The sequence below is a fragment of the Aegilops tauschii genome, chromosome 2 (genome assembly GCF_002575655.3).
Source record: "Aegilops tauschii subsp. strangulata cultivar AL8/78 chromosome 2, Aet v6.0, whole genome shotgun sequence".
In the NCBI taxonomy this organism is placed as follows: Eukaryota; Viridiplantae; Streptophyta; class Magnoliopsida; order Poales; family Poaceae; genus Aegilops; species Aegilops tauschii.
Window position 1 is genome coordinate 176,564,787 of NC_053036.3, and position 18,393 is coordinate 176,583,179.

Below are 18,393 nucleotides of genomic sequence, written 5' to 3' on the forward strand. Positions count from 1 at the left end.
GCAGGTCGGTAGAGTGACGCCAGAGTGCCCGAAGTAGGTTGATGAAGGGATGGCGAAGCCCTGGGTCTAGCCGAGGTAACGGAGTAGGTCGGCGGGGTGACATCGGGGTGCCCACTTCAACCGACGGGTCAAAGCCAGTCAGCATGGTGGATGTTGGCTTGAAGAAGCAACGGTACGATGATATCGACGCGGGTCAGAATTTGTGACGTAGCCAATGTCGACTTGATGAAGTGACTGGGCGGCGATGTCGGCGCGCTCGATCCATGGAACCCGTGGGCGACAATGTTGTCATGGCTATGATTTCGCCTTTCTAATTCCGAAGTCGTCGTCGGCTCACCGAGGTTATGATTGATGTGGATGGCATAGGCTTGACGAAGCGACGACGCGTCTAGTGCAGGTCGGCATCTATGAAGCAACGATGTCGAAACGGTTTGACACCGGCGCGACGGTGAAGAGCACCTGATAAAAGACTCAAAATTTGTGGGCATGTGTTTGGGAACAAAACACAATATGGTAGAAAAAAATCTCCAAAAAAGATGTGTGATATCCCGTTCATGAAAAAGGATGATCTGGGGTTGGATTCGTTTTCGCACAGAAACTAGATCCAAAAATTGATGTACTCCTCGGATGTTTCCCGGAGTTTGAATGGTCGGATCTAGCTGAAATTTTGAGAGGTTGTAAATATTAGAATTCCACGGAATATGAATGGTTGGATCTTCCAAAGGATGTCTGAGCTGGCCGCTGGACTCCTCGCCCAAACTCATGCAGATTCCCATCCAGATCCGACAAGGCTTCACTATATCGGCCATTACGGGAGATTCCTCCAACGAAACACAATGAAATTTTATAGAGTTTTTATAAACTTAATTCCTCACAATCCCTCGGAAGGAATTGTCAAAGCGATGCTCAAGGAGGCAGGGTTGTCGAAAAAAATCTGTTGTCAAGAAAATTGTGCATTGTAGCGCGAGGGCAATGTTGGTGTTAAGCCCTCGAGCTCCATAGATGATTTTTTCCATGATTGCGGTGGAGATCAAAGTTGATGTTGATGAAGACACCCACTGGTCTCTCACTGATCCGACATGAGCATAATCCTCGGACTGGCCGAGGTGACCAACCGAGTTGGCGACGAAGATCCATTCCGGCGCGTAGATCGCATTGAAGCCGAGCAGAATTCCCATCGCACCACGGTGACTACCAGAGGGACATGTATGGGCCACCAATGAGAGATCTAAATCTGGCAAATCTCGGGTAGGGGGTACCGAGGTGGTGATCTTGACTTGATGGTAACATGACAAAGAAGAGACACGGTGTTACCAGGTTCGGGCCCTCTCGAAGAGGTAAAAACCTATGTCTTGTTTGTATTGTATTGATTGGGGACGGGGTACAGAGTATTGGTTGATCTACCTTGAGATTGTATGCATGAATGAATCTCAGAATATGTGGTATCGACTAGGCTAGCCTCGGTTTATATAATGCATCGGAGACCTAGGATTTAGAAGAGTTCTCGTCTTGTGCACCAAGTCTTATGGAATATTCCTTGTAGACGTCATGGGTTGTCCGAAGAGGCTCAATAATTAACCGTCACGGGGGTCCTCGGCCCAGGCCTCCTGGCCAGGAGACGACATGGTGAGTATCTCCTAGTCCAGGACACCATCATGTAGCACAACTAGCAGCAACCAATAACATCAAGTAGCTCTAGACAACAAGATATAAGTGAAGATCTTGTTAGAAATAAGCTCCAAACAGAATACACCGAAAACTCTCTCTACAATTAATCTCTTAAATCATTTTTTCAACTTTTGATACTTTTCCTCGGGAATGTGGTTAACTTAAGATTTCCAATGCAAAAAAGAATTACCCAATTTGGAGTGAGGATGAGAGTCAAAAAAAGAGAGCTGGCCTAAAAAACAACAAGAAACTATGTTCACAAACTTTGGACTACAAAAACTCATATTTAGATGTCGATTTTGAGGTTTCGGTCGTTAGCTAGTTTGTAAATTATTCGAAGGCGGCTCGTTAATGGCTTCAGTTTGAGTACTTGTGAAGCTGAAATGGACTCCATATAAGGAAAATATGCCTCTTTTACTGAACACCATGCAAAATCGATTTCGACCGGAATTTAGGTACGAGTTTGAGTCCAGTTAGATCTGAATTTTTTCTGCTTTATTTTTTCACTCTCTTTTTTCAACCTTTTCTCACTCATTCTTTTCTTAAATATGTTTTCTTAATTTTTTATCTCTTCTTTCTCTTTTTTTCTTCAAAACAAACGAGATGCGATCCAAATTGGGTTTTTTTGCCGAAGATGCAAGCGGTCTCAAGTATGATTATGACAATGGCCGATTATGAGCACATCGTGGAAATTGATCTATAGTGGTGGTCGGTTGCAGAGGGGGTGATGGTGCAGCGGCGGCGTGACTAATGTGAACAAAACTCAAAACTCTAAATGAACTAGAAACTAAGACCAGCAACTTGACACGACGATGCAACCAATAATTCAATATGCAATGCACTCCAACGAAAATTGCAAAGCTTAAACTGGATTGGACAAAGAAGAATTGGTCTAACTTTTTCTGTGAGGCTTTTTCTTGGATAGTAGGTAAAAAATAAATCTAAACTAGGGAGAGATGGACATTCTCACCGAGCAACCTGAAAATGGATACCCTTAATAGGGGTGATGGTGTCCGATCTTTCGATGAGAGGTAGCAAAATTTGGTGGGGAACGACTTTGACGATCTGACTACAGCGTGTGACCGGTTTCGAACAAAAAAAATATTCACCCAGTTCAGAGTCCGGGTGCAAAAGTTATTGGCATTTGAATTCAGGTATGTATGTACAATTCGAATTTGAGTCCAAACACGAGGGACGTGGAATGTAACTTCAGCTCAACCGGTTTTCACTTGGTTTTCCTAAAAAGCAAGTTGCGCATTTTTACATAGGTTTCAAAAATTAAAAAGTTAAACTTAATAATTTAACAATTTAGAACAATATTTATAAATATCCGAGTTTAAAAAATTATGTCAAATTTAGAGAATATGTATAAATTTTAAAAAATATTCACAAAATTTTAAATTGTTCCCATGTTGAAATATGCATGTGTTCAAAAATTACATAAATTCTAAAAATAGCTTTGAATTTTTTAAAAAAAATTGTAAATTTTGGAAATATCATGATTTTTTAAAAAGAAATAAAGAAAGCACAAAAATTAAACAAAAAAGCAACTAAAGCCCAACAAAATACTAGAAACCGGAAAAAAAGACTTTTTAAACATAGTATAGACGCAGATACTCATACATACGCATATACACTCACCCCTATGAATGCACTCACGCACACCCTCCCTCATCAGCATCTCCGGGAGACGGTCGCCACACACGCCTTCATAGTCGACAGGAACGTCTAATTCATGTGAAATGGGTTTGGCTCATACCTCTAATTCATGTGAGATTGATCGGCATTTTGACGCACGCAGTGGTGTGATGTAGTAGTAGCGCCAAAAAGAAAACTAAGAAAATATGGGGCTGTCGTAGAATCAAACTCGTGACCCTTACCTCCAGTAAGTGGTTGGCTAACCACTCGACCTACTACGCATTTGTGAAACAGTACAGCTCGATGACACATAAGAACAAAACACTGTAGCCGCGTAGATTTTTTAATTATTTGAAAACATTTTAGAAAAACATGATTCTTTTGACAAAAATGTGAATTTTTTCCAAAGTCTACAGATTTTAGAAAGAATCACGAATTAGGAAAAAAATATCCATTTTCTAAAAACTTCACAAAATCTGAAAAAGTTCATCAATATTTAAAAAATTCCAGAAAATCTGAAAAAAGTTCATTGATTTAAAATTCATCGATTCCCAAAAGAGTTTATCGATTTTCAAAAAAAATCACAAAAAATCAATTTTTAAAAATAGTTCACAAGTTTAAAAAAAGTTCATCGATTTTGGAAAAGAGTTAATCAATTTCGGAAAAGAGTTCACCGGATTTAAAAAAGTTCATCAGTTCATCCAATTCAAAAAAAATCCATCCAATACAAAATAAGTTCATTGAATTTTAAAAAATCATTGAATTAGAAAAAAGTTCATCAATTTTGGAAAAAAAGTTCATCGATTTCAAGAAAAAGTTCATCCAAGTCAAAAAGATTCATCAATTTTTAAGAAAAGTTCATCGATTTCGGAAAAGTTCATCAATTTGAAAAATTGTTCATTCAAGTGAAGAAAAGAAAAAAAAACCAAACAAAATTGTTCCAAATAAACACAAAAAACGAAGAAAGAAAAAAATAAAAAGACATGAGAAGAAAAGAGTGAAGAAGACGGTCTTTAACACATGAGGTAAGGCTGGTGGGGTGGTTAGTGTATGGTGCGAACGACGAGGAGGTCACGGGTTCTATTTCAGCCCGACGCACTTGCATTTCTGTGCTTTACAACAAAAAAGAAAGAAGGGACGATGGGCCGAGCCCAACTACACGCATGAAGGACGGAGTGTTGCGTCCGTTTGCGCCGATGCCTGTAACGGGCGCCGTTTAGGGAATGCTCTTTTTTTACCACAAATCCAATTTCGTGCATAGGGAAGGGAGTGCCCAGAACGCACACCCTCTGTCAACGCTATTGGGCCGGCTGTAGGGAGTTTTTCTCTTCACTTGTTTCACCGATTTTGGGATGGCTATAGGACCTTCGTGCGAATTTTCTTATTTTTGTGTATTTTTAACCTATTTTATCTATTTTCATTCAAATTTTTCTTTTCCTGTTAATTTCCCCCCATCATTTTTCCTGTTTCACTCTATTTTCTTTTTTTAAATGTGTGGACATTTTTCAAACTCAGGAATTTAAAATTTTATAAATATTTTGTAATTTTATTAAAAATTAGAATATCATAACCAGTTTTTTTAATTCGTAAAACATGATGTGAATTCCGAAAAAAATTCAAGATTAGCGAGCATTTTCAAAAACTGAGGAACACTTTTAATATCCTAAAAAATCCATGAGAAATTTCTAAAAATTATGGACATTTTTTTAATTTTGGACATTTCATAAATTGTGGAAGATATTTTAAGTTGACAGTTTATTTAAATTCATATTAAAAATAGTGATAGTTTTAAATAATCATCATATAAATTTTGTTAGGGGAACTACGAAACATTATCGTCAACGAGTTCCTGAGGGATTATTACACTATCATGCGGCCGGATTAGCCAAATATGTCCACCTACATCTAGACACAGAGAAACTTAGCTAGGTTCCTTGTCCTGCTTTCATGGATGAACTTGCACTAATCAAATAGCTCCGGACAGGCCCTGATTTCCCTAACTTGCACCATATCAACAAAATCACTAATTAAGAAGACTTTTTACATAGATCACGCTCACCTTCTCATGTTACGGCAAGTGGCAAACTGCATATCCGCCACTTGTCGCAATCTGAAAGTTTTCACTTTTTTCATAGATTCGTTTATTCAAAACGTTTTATCTATCAAATCGTGCATGTAAATTTCAAACTGTTTTTACTGTTGATTTCTCTAGGCGAGACCTTCAAAACTAGATCCAATATTGATAGGTTTCGACAAAAAAAATTCATGAAAAATTCCAAGCTGGGAGCATATCCCCCCCCCTTTCAAGAGGTATGACCGTGCCGTTAGCGGAAGCAAATCTGTGCCTTCATGAGAAGTAAACTGTGTCTCTTATCGAAGGAAAAAAATAAGTTTTTTCCTTTCCGAGAGGCACGACCATGCCTCTTGCGGAAGCAAATCCGTTCCTTCGTGAGAAGTAAATCTGTGTCTCTCATAAAAAAAACATTTTTCCCTTTTCGAGAGGCACGTCCGTGCGTCTCGCGGAAGTAGATCCGTGCCTCACGCGAAAGGAAAAAATAAAATATGTTTTTTTCCTTTTTCGAGAGGCACGTTGCCTTCACGAGAAGTAAATGTGTACCTCTCGTGGTAGAAAAAAAAGGATGTATTTAGGGCACATCTAAGTGACTTAATCAAGCATAAAAAGGAAAAAAAAGAGGGAAAGATTGCCCACACGAATCTCCGCGTAAAATCAACGCTATAGGAGTGAAAAATAGAACGCGTTTTTCCGTTTTGTGAGAGGCGCGTCCGTGCCTCTCGTGTAAGCAAATCCGTGCCTCCACGCGAAGTAAATCCATGTCTCTCATGGAAGGATAAAAGAAAGAATACGCGTTTTTTTCTTTTTCAAGAAGCACACTCATTTCTCTCGTGGAAGCAAATCCGTGCCTCCCGCCGTAGGGAAAAAAAAGAAAACGCAATTTCCCCTTTTACGAGAGGCATGGTCGTGTATGAAGGAAATATGCCCTAGAGGCAATAATAAAGTTGTTATTTATATTTCCTTATATAATGATAAATGTTTATTATTCATGCTAGAATTGTATTAACCGAAAACTTAGTACATGTGTGAATACATAGACAAAACAGAATGTCCCTAGTATGCCTCTACTTGACTAGCTCGTAAATCAAAGATGGTTAAGTTTCTTGTCCATGGACATGTATTGTCATTTAATGAACGGGATCACATCATTAGAGAATGATGTGATGGACAAGACCCATCCATTAGCTTAGCATAATGATCGTATTAGTTTTATTGCTATTGCTTTCTTCATGACTTATACATATTCCTCTGACTATGAGATTATGCAACTCTCGAATACCGGAGGAACACTTTGTGTGCTATCAAATGTCACAACGTAACTGGGTGATTATAAAGATGCTCTACAGGTGTCTCCGAAGGTGTTTGTTGACTTGGCATAGATAGAGATTAGGATTTGTCACTCCGTGTATCGGAGAGGTATCTCTGGGCCCTCTCGGTAATGCACATCACTATAATCCTTGCAAGAAATATGACTAATGAGTTAGTTACGGGATGATGCATTACGGAACGAGTAAAGATACTTGCCGGTAACGAGATTGAACTAGGCATGATGATACCGATGATCGAATCTCGGGCAAGTAACATACCGATGATAAAGGGAATGACGTATGTTGTTATGCGGTTTGACCGATAAAGATCTTCGTAGAATATGTAGGAGCCAATATGAGCATCCAGGTTCCGCTATTGGTTATTGACCGGAGATGTGTCTCGGTCATGTCTACATAGTTCTCGAACCCGTAGGGTCCGCATGTTTAACGTTCGATGACGATTTGTATTATGAGTTATGTGATTTGATGACTGAAGTTTGTTCAGAGTCCCGGATGAGATCACAGACATGACTAGGAATATCGAAATGGTCGATAGGTAAAGATTCATATATTGGAAGGTTATATTCGGACATCGGAATGGTTCCAAGTGATCCGAGTATTTTTTTTTTCCGGAGCACCGAGGGGTTACGGGAACCCCCGAGGAAGTTAATGGGCCTTAGTGGGCTTTAGTGGAGAGAGGTAAGAAGGGCCATGAGGTGGCGCGCGCCTCCCCCTGCCCAAACCGAATTGGACTAGGGGTGGGGGCGCGGCCCCTCCTTCATTCTCCTTCTCCCCTCCTTCCTTTCCCTCCGGTGGAAGAAAGGAAAAAGGGGGGCCGAATCCTACTTGGACTAGGAGTCCAAGTAAGACTCCCCCCTGGCGCGCCCAACCTGGCCGGCCTCCTCTCTCCCTCCCTCCTTTATATACATGGCCAGGGGGCACCCCAATGGCACAACAGACAATCTCTTAGCCGTGTGCAATGCCCCCCTCCACAGTTTAACACCTCGGTCATATTGTCATAGTGCTTAGGCGAAGCCCTGCGCCAGTAAATTCATCATCAACGTCGCCACGCCGTCGGGCTGACGAAACTCTCCCTCATGCTCAACTGGATCAAGAGCTCGAGGGACGTCATCATGCTGAACGTGTGCTGAACACGGAGGTGCCGTGCATTCGCTACTTGGATTGGTTGGATCGTGAAGACGTTCGACTACATCAACTGCGTTACTAAATGCTTCCGCTTTCGGTCTACGAGGGTACGTGGACACACTCTCCTGTCTCGTTGCTATGCATCTCCTAGATAGATCTTGTGTGATCGTAGGAATTTTTTTGAGATACTGCATTCCCCAACAGTGGCATCCGAGCCAGGTCTATGCGTAGATGTTATATGCACGAATAGAACACAAAGAGTTGTGGGTGATAATAGTTATACTGCTTACCACCAACGTCTTACTTTGATTCGGCGGTATTGTTGGATGAAGCGGCCCGGACCGACATTACATAACCACGTTCATGAGACTGGGTCTACCGACGTGCTTCGCACACAAGTGGATGGCGAGTGTCTGTTTCTCCAACTTTAGTTGAATCGAGTTTGACTACGGCCGGTCCTTGTTGAAGGTTAAAACAGCACACTTGATGAAAAATCATTGTGGTTTTGATGCGTAGGTAAGAACGGTTCTTGCTAGCAGCCCGTAGCAGCCACGTAAAACTTGCAACAACAAAGTAGAGGACGTCTAACTTGTTTTTGCAGGGCATGTTGTGATGTGATATGGTCAAGATGTGATGAGATATAAATTGTTGTATGAGATGATCATGTTTTCTAAAAGTTATCGGCAACTGGCAGGAGCCTTATGGTTGTCGCTTTATTATATGAAATGCAATGCCTGTAATTGTTTTACTTTATCACTAAGCGGTAGCAATAGTCGTAGAAGCAATAGTTGGTGAGACGACAACGATGCTATGATGGAGATCAAGGTGTCAAGCCGGTGACGATGGAGATCATGACGGTGCTTTGGAGATGGAGATCAAAGGCACAAGATGATGATGGCCATATCATGTCACATATTTTGATTGCATGTGATGTTTATCCTTTATGCATCTTATTTTGCTTAGTACGGCGGTAGCATTATAAGATGAGCCCTCACTAAATTTCAAGGTATAAGTGTTGTCCCTAGTATGCATCGTTGATACAGTTCGTCATGCCGAGACACTACGTGATGATCGGGTGTGATAAGCTCTACGTTCACATACAATGGGTGCAAGCCAGTTTTGCACGTGCAGAATACTCGGGTTAAACTTGACGAGCCTAGCATATGCAGATATGGCCTCGAAACACTGAGACCGAAAGGTCGAACATGAATCATATAGTAGATATGATCAACATAGTGATGTTCACCATTGAAAACTACCCCATCTCACGTGATGATCAGACATGGTTTAGTTGATAGGGATCACGTGATCATTTAGATGACTAGAGGGATGTCTATCTAAGTGGGAGTTCTTTAGTAATATGATTAATTGAACTTTAATTTATCATGAACTTAGTCCTAATAGTATTTGCATATCTATGTTATAGATCAATAGCTCGCGTATAGCTCCCCTGTTTATTTTTGATATGTTCCTAGAGAAAACTAAGTTGAAAGATGATAGTAGCAATGATGCGGACTGGATCCGTGATCTGAGGATTATCCTCGTTGCTGCACAGAAGAATTATGTCCTTGATGCACCGCTAGGTGACAGACCTATTGCAGGAGCAGATGCAGACGTTATGAACGTTTGACAAGCTCGGTATGATGACTACTTGATAGTTTAGTGCACCATGCTTTACGGCTTAGAACCGGGACTTCAAAAACGTTTTGAACGCCACAGAGCATATAAGATGTTCCAAGAGCTGAAATTGGTATTTCAGACTAATGCCCGAGTCGAGAGGTATGAGACCTCTGACAAGTATTTTGCCTACAAGATGGAGGAGAATAGCTCAACCAGTGAGCATGTGCTCGGAATGTCTAAGTACTACAATCGCTTGAATCAAGTGGGATTTAATCTTCCAGATAAGATAGTGATTCACAGAGTTCTCTAGTCACTATCACCAAGTTACTGGAACTTTGTGATGAACTATAATATGCAAGGGATGAAGAAAAACGATTCCCGAGCTCTTCGCGATGCTGAAATCGGTGAAGGTAGAAATCAAGAAAAGCATCAAGTGTTGATGGCTGACAAGACCACTAGTTTCAAGTAAAAGGGCAAGGGAAAGAAAGGGAACTTCAAGAAGAATGGCAAGCAAGTTGCCACTCCCATGAAGAAGCCCAAAACTAGACCCAAGCCTGAAACTGACTGCTTCTACTACAAACGAAATGGTCACTGGAAGCGGAACTGCCCCAAATACTTGGCGGATAAGAAGGATGGCAAAGTGAATAAAAGTATATATGATATACATGTTATTGATGTGTACTTTACTAGTGTTCATAGTATCTCCTGGGTATTTTATACCGATTCAGTTTCTATATTTAGTAATTCGAAACAGGAGTTACAAAATGAACAAAGACTAGTTGAGGGTGAGGTGACGATGTGTGTTGGAAGCGATTCCAAGGTTGATAAGATCACCATCGCATACTCCCTCCACCTTCGGGATTAGTATTGGACCTAAATAAATGTTATTTGGTGTTTGCATTGAACATGAATATGATTGGATCATGTTTATTGCGATACGGTTATTCATTTAAGTCAGAGAATAATTGTTGTTCTGTTTACATGAATAAAAACCTTCTATGGTCTTACATCCGATGTAAATGGTTTACTGAATCTCGATCGCAATGATACACATATTCATAATATTGATGCCAAAAAATGCAAAGTTAATAATGATAGTGCAACATGTTTGTGGCACTGCCGTTTAGGTCATATTTGTGTAAAGCGCATGAAGAAACTCCATGCAGATGGACTTTTGGAATCACTTGATTATGAATCATTTGATGCTTGCGAACCATGCCTCATGGGCAAGATGACTAAGACTCCATTCTCCGGAACAATGGAGCAAGCAACTGACTTATTGGAAATAATACATACCGATGTGTGCGATCCGATGAGTGTTGAGGCTCGCGGCGCGTATCGTTATTTTCTGACCTTCACAGATGATTTGAGCAGATATGGGTATATCTACTTAATGAAACATAAGTCTGAATAATTTGAAAAGTTCAAAGAAATTCAGAGTGAAGTTGAGAATCATCATAACAAGAAAATAAAGTTTCTACGATCTGATCATGGAGGCAAATATTTAAGTTACGAGTTTGGCCTTCATTTAAAAACAATGTGGAATAGTTTCACAACTCATGCCACCTGGAACACCACAGAGTAATGTTGTGTCCAAACGTCGTAACCGTACTTTATTAGATATAGTGCGATCTATGATGTCTCTTACCGATTTACCACTATCGTTTTGGGGTTATGCATTAGAGACAGTTGCATTCACGTTACATAGGGCACCATCTAAATCCGTTGAGACGACACCGTATGAACTATGGTTTGGCAAGAAACCTAAGCTGTCATTTCTTAAAGTTTGAGGTTGCGATGCTTATGTGAAAAAGCTTCAGCCTGATAAGCTCGAACCCAAATCAGAGAAGTGCGTCTTCATAGGATACTCAAAAGAAACTGTTGGGTACACCTTCTATCACAGATCCGAAGGCAAGATATTCGTTGCTAAGAATGGATCCTTTCTAGAGAAGGAGTTTCTCTCGAAATAGTGAGTGGGAGAAAGTAGAACTTGATGAGGTAATTGTACCTTTTCCCGAATTGGAAAGTAGTTCATCACAGAAATCAGTTCCAGTGATTCCTACGCCAATTAGTGAGGAAGCTAATGATGATGATCATGAACCTTCAGATCAAGTTACATCCAAACCTCGAAGGTCAACCAGAGTATAGTCCGCAGCAGAGTGGTACAGTAATCCTTTCTGGAAGTCATGTTACTAGACCATGACGAACCTACGACTATGAGGAAGCGATGATGAGCCCATATTCCGTGAAATGGCTTGAGGCCATGAAATCTGAGATGGGATCCATGTATGAGAACAAAGTATGGACTTTGATTGACTTGCCCGATGATCGACGAGCCATTGAGATTAAATGGATCTTCAAGAGGAAGACATACACTGATGGTAGTGTTACTATCTACAAAGCTCCAATTGTGACAAAAGGTTTTTTGACAAGTTCAAGGTGTTGACTACGATGAGAGTTTCTCACTCGTATCTATGCTTAAAATTTGTCCGAATCATGTTAGCAATTGCCGCATTTGATGACATTTGGCAAATGGATGTCAAAACTGCATTCCTTAATGGATTTTTTAAAGAAGAGTTGTATATGATGCAACCAGAAGGTTTTGTCAATCCGAAAGGTGCTAACAAAGTGTGTAAGCTCCAGTGATCCATTTATGGACTAGTGCAAGCATCTCGGAGTTGGAATGTACACTTTGATAGTGTGATCAAAGCATATGGTTTTATACAGACTTTTGGAGAAGCCTGTATTTACAAGAAAGTGGGTGGGAGCTCTGTAGCATTTCTAATATTATACGTGGATGACATATTGTTGATTGGAAATAATACAGAATTTCTGGATAGCATAAAAGGATACTTGAATAAGAATTTTTTATGAAAGACCTTAGTGAAGCTACTTACATATTGCGAATCAAGATCTATAAAGATAGATCAAGACGCTTGATAAGACTTTCAATGAGTACATACCTTGATAAGATTTTGAAGGAGTTCGGAATGGATCAAGAAGGAGTTATTGCCTGAGTTGTAAGGTGTGAAGTTGAGTAAAGACTCAAAACCCGACCACGGCAGAAAATAGAAAGAGAATGAAAAGTCATTCCCTATGCCTCAGTCATAGGTTCTATAAAGTATGCTATGCTGTGTACCAGACCTATTGTGTACCTCACCATGAGTTTGGCAAGAGGGTACAATAGTGAACCAGGGGTGGATCACTAGACAATGGTCAAAATTATCCTTAGTGGAATAAGGACATGTTTCTCGGTTATGGAGGTGACAAAAGTTCGTCGTAAAGGGTTACGTTGATGCAAGTTTTGACACTGATCCGGATGACTCTAAGTCGCTATCTGGATACATATTGAAAGTGGGAGCGATTAGCTAGAGTAGCTTCGTGCAGAGCATTGTAGACATAGAAAATTTGCAAAATACATACGGCTCTGAATGTGGCAGACCCGTTGACTAAACTTATCTCACAAAGCAAAACATGATCACTCTTTGGGTGTTAATCACATAGCGATGTGAACTAGATTATTGACTCTAGTAAACCCTTTGGGTATTAGTCACATGGAGATGTGAACTAATCACATAAAGATGTGAACTATTGATGTTAAATCACATGACGATGTGAACTAGATTATTGACTCTAGTACAAGTGGGAGACTGAAGGAAATATGCCATAGAGGCAATAATAAAGTTGTTATTTATATTTCCTTATATCATGATAAATGTTTATTATTCATGCTAGAATTGTATTAACCGGAAACTTAGTACATGTGTGAATACATAGACAAAACAGAATGTCCCTAGTATGCCTCTACTTGACTAGCTCGTTAATCAAAGATGGTTAAGTTTCCTGACCATAGACATGTGTTGTCATTTGATGGACGGGATCACATCATTAGAGAATGATGTGATGAACAAGACCCATCTATTAGCTTAGCATAATGATCGTATTAATTTTATTGCTATTGCTTTCTTCATGACTTATACATATTCCTCTGACTATGAGATTATGCAACTCCCGAATACCGGAGGAACACTTTGTGTGCTATCAAACGTCACAACATAACTGGGTGATTATAAACATGCTCTACACGTGTCTCCGAAGGTTGCATAGATCGAGATTAGGATTTGTCAGTCCGTGTATCGGAGAGGTATCTCTGGGCCCTCTTGGTAATGCACATCACTATAAGCCTTGCAAGCAATATGACTAATGAGTTAGTTACGGGATGATGCATTACGGAAGGAGTAAAGAGACTTGCCGGTAATGAGATTGAACTAGGTATGATGATACCGACAATCGAATCTCGGGAAAGTAACATACCGATGGCAAAGGGAATGACGTATATTGTTATGCGGTTTGACCGATAAAGATCTTCATAGAATATATAGGAGCCAATATGAGCATCCAGGTTGCGCTATTGGTTATTGACCGGAGATGTGTCTCAGTCATGTCTACATAGTTCTCGAACCCGTAGGGTCCGCACGCTTAACGTTCGATGACGATTTGTATTATGAGTTATGTGATTTGATGACCGAAGTTTGGTCGGAGTCCCAGATGAGATCACGGACATGACGAGGAGTCTCGAAATGGTCGAGAGGTAAAGATTCATATATTGGAAGGTTATATTCGAACATCGGAATGGTTCCAAATGATCCGGGTATTTTTTCGGAGCACCGAGGGGTTACGGGAACCCCCAGGAAAGTTAATGGGCCTTAGTGGGCTTTAGTGGAGAGAGGGAAGAAGGGTCACGAGGTGGCGCGCGCCTCCCCCTGCCCAAACCGAATTGGACTAGGGGTGGGGGGCACGGCCCATCCTTCCTTCTCCTTCTCCCCTCCTTCCTTTCCCTCCGGAGGAAGAAAGGAAAAGGGGGGGTGGGGCGGGGCGAATCCTACTTGGACTAGGAGTCCAAATAGGACTCCCCCCTGGCGCGCCCAACGTGGCCGGCCTCCTCTCTCCCTCCCTCCTTTATATACATGGCCAGGGGGCACCCTAATGGCACAACAGACAATCTCTTAGCCGTGTGCGATGCCACCCTCCACAGTTTAACACCTCGGTCATATCGTCGTAGTGCTTAGGCGAAGCCCTGCGCCGGTAACTTCATCATCACCGTCGCCACGCCGTCGTGCTGAGGGAACTCTCCCTCGTCCTCAACTGGATCAAGAGCTCGAGGGACGTCATCGTGCTGAACGTGTGCTGAACACGGAGGTGCCGTACGTTCGGTACTTGGATCAGTTGGATCGTGAAGACGTTCGACTACATCAACCGTGTTACTAAACGCTTCCGCTTTCAGTCTACGAGGGTACGTAGACACACTCTCCCGTCACGTTGCTATGCATCTCCTAGATAGATCTTGCATGATCGTAGGAAATTTTTGAAATACTGCGTTCCCCAACAGTGTAATCAAATCCGTGCCTCCAGGAGAAGTAATTCTGCGCATCTCGTGGAAGGAAGAAAAAACACATTTTTTCTCGAAAAAAAGTTTTTTGAATTTTTTGCTCCAAAACCTAAGTAAAATGGGGGAATAGGAAAGGCGAAAAACTCATGTAAAAACCGAAAACGCATACAGAAAAATGAGAAAATGAGGGAGCATCCAGAGCACGATATGTGGCGGCGTCTGGCCAGCCCAGCGAAGTGACCCTTGCGGTGACTCCCGGAGGAGTACTCCTTAATTAGGTTTTTTTAGCAAGACTCCTTAATTAGTTACTCTCCCATATCAGCCACCAAATCTTTCACGACGATCATACGATAAGAAAGCGGCCAAGAAACCAAACATGGCCCGCCCAAGAAGCGCCTCACTACAGAACCCGAACGTGGCCAAAATCAAAAAATCAAGAAGAGAAAATTTAGTTGGAACCATTCAGGTGGCCTGGCTGAGCAACAAGACAAGATGCGGGATTGCGATTGCGATGAACATGGGCTCTCTTCTTCTTCTTCTTTTTTTGCGCATAGATGAACATGAGCTCTCGTGAGTGCTCCTATACGATGCCTTAAGCACCAAATGGCTCTATAGCACACACTTGACCGTGGCCTAGTAAGTTGCACTCACTCGCTTGCTCCTTGTATTTTTGTTTGGCTCTGCTTTGCTGCTAGCCTGGGATTTTGTTTTGTGGTTTTGAAAATGTTCATGAAATAAAAAAAATCATGGGTTTAAAAATTTTCATGGGTATGATAGTTTTCATGAATTTAAAAAATATTCATGAATTTTTAAAAAGTGCATAATTTTTTAAATGTTCATCATGTGAAAAATTATTCGTGGTTGACTTTTTTGAATTTGAAAAAAGTTTGAAATTTTTAAAAACAATACAAATTTTAGAAATCAATCTCATGACTGTTTTTAATATTTCACAAAAAATTTAAACTGTCATGGTTTTTTTAACGGATGAAGAAGGAAGAGAGACAAAGAAATGGGAAAGTGGGAAAAATTGAACAAAAAACCAATAAAAAACCGGCAAAACTTTAAACATGAAATATAGAACGACCCATTAAAAATACTCCAGGGTGGGGGGTTCGCGTTGTACGCGCAAGGCATATTTGGCAGCAAATAGGAGTTTTCACTGCCATGGCTATTTCTAGGTTGTTTTCTTAGCTCCCAATAGGGGTTTTCACCGCCAAGGCTATTTCTGACCTGCTTTTTTAACATGGTACAATCAAACTCGCTCACATAGATGAGCATACAGTCACCCATATGAATGCTCACACACACGTCCTATTCGTATGAGCACCTCCGAAAGACTGAACTGGCATGACATTTTGAGATTATACGAAGTCCCCACAGGCGTCTCGCCGACGGGAGCGTCTCCTCCCACCGAAAAAATATCGCCGAAAACCTGAAATAAATCCAGAAATAATGCGAGCACCAATGTTAAGGCTATTTCTCACCTGTTATGAGCCATAACTCGGTCTTCCACTAGACACAAGGGAGTGGGCCGGCCCATTATTCTAGTGTCACTGACTCATATATTTTTCTCGCTCTATGTTTTCCTTATTGACTTACTGTTTTTGTTTGTTTCTTCATCGGTTTTGTTCGGTCTTTTGGGTTTTCTACATTTCAACATCGGTTTTTTCCTTTTTCTTTTTTTCCTTTCTTGAACACATGTGTACATAAGTTCAATACACACTAATTTTATTTAAAATAAATGTGGTACATTTTATTGATACACGTTGAACATTTTTTAATACATGATGTACATTTATTGCAAATACTTGTTTTGAACAAATACATGTTTAACATTTTTCAAATACACGTTGAACTTTTTTAGTGGCATGTAATATTTTGTCCTAATTGACATAAATTTTTTTTACATTGTATAAATATGTTTTTAAAATGTCGTAAATATTTGTTTAGACACGTGATTATTTCTTTAAGATGTCACATACATATTTTTGAATGACACTTAACATTTTTTTATACGACACAAACATATTTTTACATTTGATACACTTTCATAAAAGTGTCATGTACATTTCTTTTGAAAGACGTGAACTTGTTTTTGAATCTCACATACATTTTATCTGAATAATACAAAACATTTGTTCTGAATTATGTGAATGTTTTATTTACATTGTACTTTTTTTAAAAAAATCACCAATATATTTTCCAAAGTGTGCAAACATTTTTTTATGTCACAAGCACTTTTTAAGTGATATTAGCATTTTTTTAAATTGCATGGACTTATATATACATTGCATGAACAGCTTTAAAATAGTTAATCAGTCTTACTAAATAACATGCACCTGAATTTTTTGTCTTTGCTTTGTGTTCGTTTGTATTTGTTGTGATCGTTCATATGCTTCGATTGGTTTTTTAGTATGCCAAACTTTTTCCCGGTGTTTGTGTGTGTGTGTGTGTGTGTGTGTGTGTGTGGGCGCGCGCATGAGATCGTCCAAGTGATTCCGGTCTTTTCTCTCTCTTTGTGTCACTATTTGTTTTTACGTGTGTGTGCGTCGCACTCGCGATACCAATATGAGATGCAATTCATTTTTGACGCGTTTTCGTATGCACGTTTTGAGGCGATATCATCGACATGAGCAAAAAATTAATTTCCAATATACACGCGAAAGTACCATGTAATATCCGTGCAAATTAAATCGGGGTCCGAAAAATTGTATTATTATATGCTTCTTGTATATTTGTGAAAAAGTGCAATTTTCTGTGCAAGTTGTTGTCATCATTTTCCATTTAGGGTAATACCAATGCTATTAATTCATTCTTCCATGGAAAACTTAAGTTTTTTATTTTTGTTTTAGTTTTTATTTTATCTTTATTTTGGATAGGCAAATCTTGCACTTTTATTTTGTGATTCATTTTGGGTAATACCATCTGCATGAGTAAACAATTAATCTCCGAGGTACACACACAAGTACCATGTAATATGTGTGCAAATTATATTTGAGTCTGAAAAATTACACTATTATATCGTTATTCTTGCATATTGGTAAAAAATACAATTTTTAGTGCAAAATATGCACAAGGCTTTTTCATTTTTCATTTCCATTTCCTTTTTCACTTGGGTAATAACAATGCCTTTAATTCATTTTCCTTAGAAACTTTTCCTTTTATTTTATTTTTATTTTTTATTACCAAATCTTGCGTTTTTACTTGGTGATTCATATAGGTTATACCAATGTCTTTAATTCATTCTTCCTTAGAAATTTGCATGTGTAGTGCATGTGCATGCACAACGGACTTGTTCTAGCAAGTAAATTAGATAATGTCTGTCTAGTACTATAAATTAGTGTATATGCTTTGCATGTATAGTGTGGTACTCCCAGCGTTCCTAAATATTTGTCCTTTTAGAGATTTCAAATGGAGTACCACATACAAATGTATATAGACATATTTTAGAGTGTAGATTCACTCATTTTGTTTCGTATGTAGTCACTTGTTAAAATATTTAGGAACAGAGGAAGTACTACTCTAGTACTGGTACTTAGAAACGGCCACAG